The sequence below is a fragment of the Macaca mulatta genome, chromosome 9 (assembly GCF_049350105.2).
Source record: "Macaca mulatta isolate MMU2019108-1 chromosome 9, T2T-MMU8v2.0, whole genome shotgun sequence".
Classification (NCBI taxonomy): domain Eukaryota; kingdom Metazoa; phylum Chordata; class Mammalia; order Primates; family Cercopithecidae; genus Macaca; species Macaca mulatta.
Genome location: NC_133414.1, coordinates 97341241 through 97351262, shown reverse-complemented (window position 1 = coordinate 97351262; position 10022 = coordinate 97341241). Strand labels below are relative to the sequence as shown.

Genomic DNA, 10022 nt, shown 5'->3' with positions numbered 1-10022 from the left:
ATTATTCTAAATTATATAAATGACAGTAAGTACAATTTAGGAATAAAATCTTTGAATTTCTTAAAATTCAGCTTAAATGAGAACACATCTTAGTTAGATATTCGCATACGTGGAATGTTTCATTTCCTGTCAATGCCTCATTGACATGTCTCATTGTTCATAATTGAGTTTCATTGAGAAATTCCTGGGATTATTCTGGCCAATAAACCAGTTTCATGAGATGACATCTGAAACAGTGACAATGATGTTCTTTTGTGTCTTGTCTAGTTATTCCTAAAAATAGCATGACATTAGTGGCCTCAAAACCTTAAATTATGACAATTGCCCCCTCTGGTATAATCTTGACTTTATAGCCCATGATATTTGGCTAAATTGAATTACATAGAATAACTATCAGTTTTGAGGAAAGTCTGACAAACTGAACATAATAGACAGGAGAAAAGCATATATAGGTTCAAAGTAAGAGTTACTGGTATCTTCTCTTTGCCTTTTAAAATGGATTTAAAGTTAACTGTGCATTTGGTGAAAAACTATGCAACAGGAGTAAAGTGTTATAAAAAGGCAGGATTATTTAAGAAAGAAAATAGATAACTAGCAAGGGATAAAAATATTTTGGGGTCATGGGGGATCCATTCAAAAGCAAATTTGCAATTGCTGTAAATGTCTCTTTGGTGGCCAGCATTCCACAAATGCTGCCCAGAAACACACTCATTTTCAATGTTAAACAGTTCCAGAGTTATTTTAAAAAGATACTTTCTCAACACATGAAGAAGCTTAAAGTTACAGCATCATGAAAATGTCCTTGGTAGATCCATGTGTTTATCATCTACTTTAGAAATATTTGTGCCTACAGTTTTTTCTTTGAGAGCTGTATTTAGGTGGTCCTGACTGAGCATTCTGTATCTATGGGAGATTTTAGTTTGCTGGGGAAAACTTTCACAAACGTTGAAGTTAACCCAATGTTTCTGCCTTGCACTTAATTGAGATATTTTGGGAATGAGCGGTCAGAATATTTTCTATTATAAGTGGCATAACATAATTAAAACTAAAAATGGAAAGTCAAATTATAACAATTTTTCACCCCCGCGTGCCAGCCCTACCGAGCCGGCCAGCCGGCCTGCCAGCGGGCGAGGATGCGGAACTTCTGCGCTGCCCCTAACCGCAGGCAGAAGAGCACGCAGTCCGACCTGGCCTTCTTCACGTTCCCGCGGGACCCGGCCAGATGCCGGAAGTGGGTGAAGAATTGAAGGAGAGCAGATTTAGAAGATAAAACACCTGATCAGCTAAATAAACATTATCAATTATGTGCCAAACATTTTGAGACCTCTAGGATCTGTAGAACTATATACACTTTGCAGAGGCATCAGAAAACTAAATAATTGGTTTATTTCTCAAAATTAATTGAAGCAGATACTTGTGAAGTCATTGGGAGAGTCCTTACAGGATAGTTCTTCGAGATAATGAAATACCAACAACATTTCATCTTACCAGTCATTTGAGCAACACACAGAGTAGACACAGAAAACGAGTAAAATAACTGAGTGAAGAAGAAATCAGGACACTGAAACAGAAAAAAAATTGATAAAACTTCTGAACAGGAACAAAAACATAAAGAAATCAACAATAGCAATGCTCAGAACCCCAGTGAAGAAGGGGGTGAAGGACAAGATGAGGATATTTTACCTCTAACCCTTGAAGAGAAGGAAAACAGAGAATAACTAAAATCTCTGTTTGAAATCTTGATTCTGATGGGAAAGCAAAACATACCTCTGGATGGATATGAGGCTGATGAAATCCCAGAAGATCTCTTTACTCCAGATAACTTTCAAGCACTGCTGGAGTGTCAGATAAATTCTGGTGAAGAGTTTCTGAGAAAATGGTTTGAGACAACAGCAGTTAACACGTTGTTTTGTTCAAAAACACAGTAGAAACAGATGCTAGAGATCTATGAGAGCGGTATTTGAGAAGAAACTCTCAGGGAAGTGAGAGACTCACACTTCTTTTCCATTATCACTGATGATGTAGTGGACATAACAAGGGAAGAGCACCTATCTACCTGTGTTGGTGAGGTTTGTTGATGAATCTCATAACCTAAGAGAAGAATTTGTAGGCTTCCTGCCTTACGAAGCTGATGCAGAAATTTTGGCTGTGAAATTTCACACTGTGATAACTGAGAAGTGGGGAGTATTGTCGTGGCCAGGCTTACATTGTGTCTATTGGATTTTCTTCCAAAATGAAAGTTGTTGCTTCTAGACTTTCAGATAAATATTCCCAAGCTATTTACATGCTCTATTCTTCCTGTGCCATAAATATGTGGTTGGCAAAATCAGTACCTGTTATGGGAGTATCTGTTGCTTTAAGAACAATTGAAGAAGTTTGTTCTTTTTTCCATCGATCGCCACGACTTCTTTTAGAACTTGACAATGAAATTTCTGTCCTTTTTCAGAACAGTAAAGAAAGGGGTAAACAAGTGAAGGAAATCTGCATTCTCCATGAACAGGCAGGCATGATGCTTTTGAAATTTTAGTGGAACTCCAGCAAGCACTTGTTTTATGTTTAGAGAGTATAAATAGTGACACAAATATTAGATGGAATAACTGTATAGTTGGCCGCGCATTTGTACTCTTCAGTGCAGTAACAGATTTTGATTTCATTGTTACTACTCTTGTTCTTAAAAATGTCCTTTTACAAGAGCCTTTGGGAAAAATCTCCAGGGTCAAACCTCTGATGTCTTATTTGCAGCCAGTAGCTTGACTGCAGTACTGCGTTCACTCAATGGAGTGATGGAAAATATTGAAGTTTATCATGAATTTTGGTTTGAGGAAGCCACAGATTTGGCAACCAAATGATCTTCAAATGAAACTCCCTGGGAAATTCCACAGAGCTCACCAGGGTAACTTGGAATCCCAGTTAACCTCTGAGATTTACTATAAAGAAACCCTAAGTGTCCCAACAGTGGAGCACATTATTCAGGAACCTAAAGATATATTCTCAGAACAGCACCTTAAAGCTCTTAAATGCTTATCTCTGGTACCCCCAGTCATGGGACAACTCAAATTCAATACCTAGGAGGAACACCATGCTGACATGTTGTAGAAGTGGCTTATCCAATCCCGACACGCTCTCAGTCAAGCTTCATTGTTGGAGAATCAAATGGAAACACAGGGGGAAAGATATAGAGCTTCCATCCACCATCTATGAAACCCTCCATCTGCCTGACATCAAGTTTTTTCCTAATGTGTATGCATTGCTGAAGGTCTTGTGTATTCGTCCTGTGATGAAGGTTGCGAATGAGTGGTATGAAAATGGACGAAAGCATCTTAAACCATATTTGAAGTACACTTTGACAGACCAAAGGTCAAGTAACTTGGCTTTGCTTAACATACATTTTGATATAAAACATGACCTGGATTTAATGGTGGACACATATATTAAACTCTATACAAGTAAGTCAGAGCTTCCCACAGATAATTCGGAAACCATGGAAAATATCTGAGACTTTTAAAAATAGACTTTCTTTCTCTTTTTTTTTTTTTTTGAGATGGAGTGCAGTGGCGCGATCTCGGCTCACTGCAAGCTCTGCCTCCCAGGTTCCCACTATTCTCCTGCCTCAGCCTTCTGAGTAGCTGGGTCTACAGGGGCCAGCCACCACCCCTGGCTAATTTTTTGGCTATTTTTTTTTTTGTATTTTTAGTGGAGACAGGGTTTCACCGTGTTAGCCAGGATGGTCTTGATCTCCTGACCTCGTGATCCACCCTCCTCGGCCTCCCCCCAGAAATAGGCTTTCTTATATTTGATATTTGGAAGTAAAGCAATAAAGTGTATGTAGGCCACTTAATCACTAAATATCTTTGCCTATAGGACTCCCTTGAATGCATTAGCTATTGATAATCTACCTGCTTAAATGGCCCCTGTTTGAACTCTCCTGCTTTGAGGACCTATCTGTTCTTCCAGAAGAGAACATTGAAAGTGCCACATTTCCTTCTGCATGATCTCTGCTGGTGGCACTCTGGAATTGTTTTAGTTAAGTCATCTCAGACATAGCATTTATTATCACTGTGGATCTCTACTCGTTGGGTACTAATGCATTCTTTGAAGAAATATATTTTGAAGAGGTGTGGGAGGAAGGAATACATTTTATAAAATATTATAGTGAAGCCCTCACTTGACCTTGATTAATAGGAATTTTAAGTATGTTAAAAGTCTATACTGGACAGTTATAAGAAATTGCCAGAGAAAGAGGAGCTAGTGAGCACGCCAAACAAGGATTTCAAAGTGCCTTCTAGTTTTTTTGTAATCTACATTTAAATAACTTCATACTTAAAAGTTACAAAAATTCTGAGAGCAAATTGTAAATGTGACGCCCCAGAACATCTAAAAATTTCAGTATGCATTTCATCAAATCAAGGATATTCTCCAACATAGGACAAGAAATCAACATTGATACAATACCACTATCCAATTTACAGGCCTCATTCAAATTTTGCCAACTTTACCCACAATGTTTCTTCTCTGCTTTGGCCCATGATTCAGTTCAGGAATACACAATACACTTGTCACAACCCTTTGGTGACATTCCATCTGAAACCATGTCTATCTTTCTTTGTTTTTCATCACCCTGACGATTTTAAAAGAGTACAGGTCTTTCATTCTTTAGGGGGTCTTCAGTGTGGTCCATCGAATATTTCTTTATCGCTGGACTTGGGCTGTCCTTTCTTGGAAGGAACACCTCAGAAACAATTTGTGCTCTTCTTAGAGGATCACATGAGGAGGTACACGATGCTAACACTTCCAGCCTTCACACGTCAAGGTTAATAAGTGATGTTAACCTCATTTTTTTTCACCAAAAATGTACCATCCAATTCCTTCATAATTTATAAGTATTTTGTAGGGAGATACTCTGAAATTACAATAGTGTCTAGTGTCACATAAAAATCTGCCCACCAGCCTTAGCATCCATTGATGATACCTGCCTGAAATAGCTACAACAATGATGGGTGTAAAATGATGATTTTCTATTTCTACCATTTCTTCTCCATTAATTACTTGGCATTCTACCATAAGAAAGATTTTTCTCCCCTATATGTTTTTAAATTTATGTATATAAATATGAACTCCTGAATCAATTTTGTGATGTGTGGTAATACATTACCATCATTATTTATTTTGATGTTAAAATAGTCTCAGATATGGTCACTGGATTCTCCTGCAGGCTAATTCCTGGATACTTTTGACATTTAATTCTTTGCTCATTTAACAGATTTCTGGCACAAGATGTTCCTGACTCATTTTGTATTTTCCCTACTTCAACTTTGGGACCAGTCATTTCACTAAGGTATTTAGAAATCAAGATCTGGGCAAAAGGCGGACTTGTTTCTCCTGAGTTGTCCTGGCATTTAAACTTCTTAATGGATAGAGTAATCTACAAATGCACGTATGTACACATGTACATACACACACGTAAATGCACATGTTCTTGTCTATTTATATGTCATATATATTTTAAAAATCATGAATTCACATGCATACCTTCATTTCCAAGGCAAAACCTCAGGATACTTTCTAGGCTTCCCCCCTTCAATTTTATAAACCCTTTTTCAGAAAGCAAGAAAGCTGGTTTCTCTATATGGTGGTTTCTCTGTTTAAACCCCATCTGTAGCCAATTGCCTTAATCTGCTGGTCACTTCTTCACCCTTTTGGTGAGCTCTGTGCCTTCATGTTTCCTCTCTTGACACGTTTGTCACCCTGCAGCCACCATAGTTCTATGACTTTTTAATGGATATTATTTGAGCTAAATAGTTTAGAAATGGAGTGTTGTTTGAAAATCACTATAGAGTCCCAAAGAACAATAAGGCTATATTGGTTTGGTCACTGGCTAAATGACAAAAAAAAAAAAAAAATGGTGTTTGTTGATATTTTACAGGTCACCAACTTTAACCATCTCCTTAGCAGACTTACTCTTCTGAGCCAGAAAATCTTTTGTCTTACTAATCAAATATTCTAATTGCAATGTAAGCTCCATTCCTCTATTTTGAGGCTCTCTCTCTATGTCTCTCTCTCTCTCTCTCACACACACACACCCATGCACACATATAAATGAGCTCATCTCCTCCTATCATCTTTTAGAAAATATTTAGTGACCCAAGTTACCCTTTGACTTTCCTTCTTTATTTTAAATGAATACTAATTTCTATAATATTTCCTCTTAGAAGGCATTTTATATCACTCAAATTGTTTTGAGGTCTGTAAGAGCAAGAAGAAATTATTTAACCCAAACAACCAATTAATTGATTAACTAGTTAATTAAATATATATAAACCATAATTTCCAGACACTCTGGCTAGTTGCTGGAAAAACAGTGAGAAACAATACAGAAAAGGATTCTGAAGTCTGAAAATTTGATCCTATGTATAATAAAATTTAGTGTCATACTGACCCTGAATCTCTCAATTCACTCAATTCCTCCGTCTATCCACCATATTATTTTTTTGTGTGCTTTGTTTCAACTCTCTCTGATTTCTTACCCAGAGATTATAAACTAGTAGCCTCGTGGCCAAATCTGGACAGATTTCACCTAGACAGGTTCAAAATCGCTTTTCGAATCAGTTATTAAAATTTGGAGATTTTACATCAAACTTCGGATGCAAACTTCTCTTGAAAAATCTAGTCAAGCAACACTAGTTCTACATCCCTACGTGGTGAAAACCAGCTGAAATCAATAGCTTCTGATCGCCTTTAGGTTGTAGAGCCTATTTACAGACTCCATCACTACCTATAGCGTCATACCCAATCTGCTTTTTTTCTCTTGCTTAGATTTCTTTTTATTGTTTTTAAAATTGAGAGATAAAATTATTTGTATTTATCATGATTATTAATCTACTTCCCCCTTGCCTGGCTTTTTAATGCTTGGTTTGCAATTTCTGCTTTATATTCTTATATTATGATACACAAAAATTTAACTGCTCTGCACATCACTAATTTTTTTTTTTTTTTTTTTTTTTTTTGAGAGTCACCCAGACTGGAGTGCAGTGACCTGATCTCAGCTCACTGCAACCTCTGCCTCCCAGGTTCAAGCAATTCTCCTGTCTCAGCCTCCTGAGTAACTGGGACTACAAGTGCACGCCACCATGCCCAGCTAATTTTTGTATTTTTAGTAGAGACAGGTTTCATCATATTGGCCAGACTGCTCTCGAACTCCTGACCTCAGGTGATCCACCCGCCTTGGACTCCCAAAGTGTTGGGATTACAGACGTGAACCACCATGACTGGCCCACATCACTAACTTTATGTGCCATACAACTTATAGAAAATTCATGAGCTAATGTATAATAATTTTTTAAAGATTGAATCCTCCATAATATCTAATACAGTGATGGCAAAAATTGGATGGTGATACTCGTTTCAGGAAATTAAAATATTAGCAAGTAAGTCTGATTCATGAAATTAGTTTTGGTCTGTAAGAATTCCATGTTTTAACTTATGTGTAATACATGTTTTGCTCCCATGTTTTCATATGATTTGATTTTGCTACGCAAATTGTATAATACTTAATGCATTTTGATTCCATCCTTGTTTTTAGTGAGTTAACTAAAAACCCTCTTCACAGTCATATTTTCTACAGGCAATCGATTTTCCCTTCATGTTGTAATATTTTGTACTTCAAATGAGATTCTGTGCTCAGACAAGCCTAGGTAGAGTGTGCTTTAGCATACTCCAAAATGATCTTTATCTTTACCTTTGCTGAGCATTGACTATATCTGTTAGCAGTCACCGTACTTTTTTGGCAAGGGTTTGTTTCTGACATTCAGTTTACTAGATAAATAAGTTTAAAAAATAGCTTTCAGAGAATCTGTAGGATAATAATATTAGATTAATGGTGGGAGAATTTCTCAGATATTTTGCTACTTGAATTTATGTGTGAGTGGGCATAACACTCTGTAAATTCACTTCAAATAAAATAAAATAAAGATCCCACTCTTGTGAAACTGAATATACAGCCCCTATCCACATTATCTGACTTTTTCCATGCAAAAGGAGTTTTGGTAGATGATGTCATTTCTTAGACTGATAAAAATTATTAGTACAGTTGAGTGACGGAATCACTATCTGTTTCAATCTGAATTGCATTATTCCTGGGCTCAAGCAATTATCACTTAACCTTTTCCTTTAGTGGCATCTTAGGTTTAGTCCAGGTAGTTTTGGAGTTTGGATGACTAGGTAGAAATAGTGCTTTTTGGTCTTGAAAATATGAGTAGTATTTGGTAAATACATGTGAAAATTTCACGAAGGTTAAAAATTTGTTCACTAATGTGAATGTTTTCTACAACTTACAGATTCTAAAATAGCTCTCATAAAAAATACATCGTTTTCCATTGAGGCATATTCTTTTCCCTATAATATACTTACATTACAAAGTAATATCTGCATTTTCACCCCTTCTGCTTCTTTGCTTTTTTTCTGGGGGTATTCAGAAAGTAACATTAACTTAGTATTCTTTCCATGCCTTACAAAACAATGTGGCTTTTCAAACGACAATAACATGTGGAAATAGGGACATTCCAAGTTTGAAACTTAGCATTTCACCTAGTGTTTCTTCTTGAGGTTTTATCTGAACTTAAGAAATAAAAAATTAAATTAAAGTAAAATTATAAAACAATTCAAAATATATCTGCTTACCTATGAGAGATGTCTGGTTATTTGGGTGTGAATAATGCCAACAACAACAAAAAAATGCTCATTAGCAATCTTAATTAAAAGAGAATTATAACAACTGTCACATGTTTTAAACAATATGGAAATTCCCTTCTGCCAAAACATACTTGGCTCCTAAAAGTGGGGAATGCCTGCATATTTGTTTAAATATTTAAATTCCCTTTGGGCTTTGTCTTATGATAAAATTATATTGTCTGTTCATTGTTTTTCCTCTATCTGTTGGTTTCTTCTCTTTCCAAACCCAAAGGGCATGTCTGTAAGGGTCTTGCCTGTTCCCTGAATGAAGAACATATTTGTAATAAAAGGTTCTTTGTTAGAGGGTGGGGCCATTTCACAATAAAGGCATTGATATTAAGATGGTAAAATTTGTGAGCTTTTTTATGAATAGAGACTTCCAATGATTTTTCAAATGTCTATATAAATGCACTATGAAATTTGAGCAGAATAGTCTTGGTTAAAAAAAAAAAAAGGATAATATTGGCTGAAATTACCTTCGAATGATTCCAGTTCAGAGACCTTCCCTCCCTTGAAACATTCCTTTCATTTATGCCTTCCTGTAAAGGCCAACTATTTTTGAGCTCTATCACCAGAATTTTATACTCCAGGACCTGTTTTCTTAGGGAATCCTGAGGGCTGCCTGCTGTCTCAACTTGATGATTCCATCCCATTATATACCATATTTTATCTCTTCAGAGTCAGGTTTTTTCACTGTTATAGGCAGCACAGAAAATTTTACATATCTCCACCCATGTTTACTTTGCAAATTCCTAAAAATAAGATAAACAATAGGTAAACAAACCATACTAATATACGAAAAAGAAAGGACTATTTTCCCTATTTCACAAGCAGATGAAAGTATTTATTATATAAATAAATATGTGTATATAAAAATCTGTTTATCCATCTGTCTCTCATAGGTAAGCAGATATAGTTTTAATTGTTTTATAATTTTACTTTACTTTAATTTTTTATTTCTTAAGTTCAGATAAAACCTCAAGAAGAAACACTAGGTGAAATGCTAAGTTTCAAACTCGGAATGTCCCTATTTCCACATGTTATTGTCGTTTGAAAAGTCACATTGTTTTGTAAGGCATGGAAAGAATACTAAGTTAATATTTGCATTTTACATGATGTTTTGGTGACCATACCTTTTCCTTGCTTATTTCCTTTTCATAAAGAAATTGTTTTTTCTTGATATTGCAATTTTGAAATCAACATTCTTGTAGATATACATTTACCCGTACCATTTAAACTCTTTTTTTTTTCTTTTTTGCAAGATTTATCTCATGCTCTCTGGTTAAATTAAATAA

General features: G+C 35.8%; 1 pseudogene; it reads left to right on the top strand.

Annotated features, from left to right (window-relative positions):
• The first annotated feature begins 1133 nt into the window (after positions 1-1133).
• On the top strand, positions 1134-3496 carry LOC706474 (52 kDa repressor of the inhibitor of the protein kinase-like; annotated as a pseudogene).
• Positions 3497-10022: the final 6526 nt, after the last annotated feature.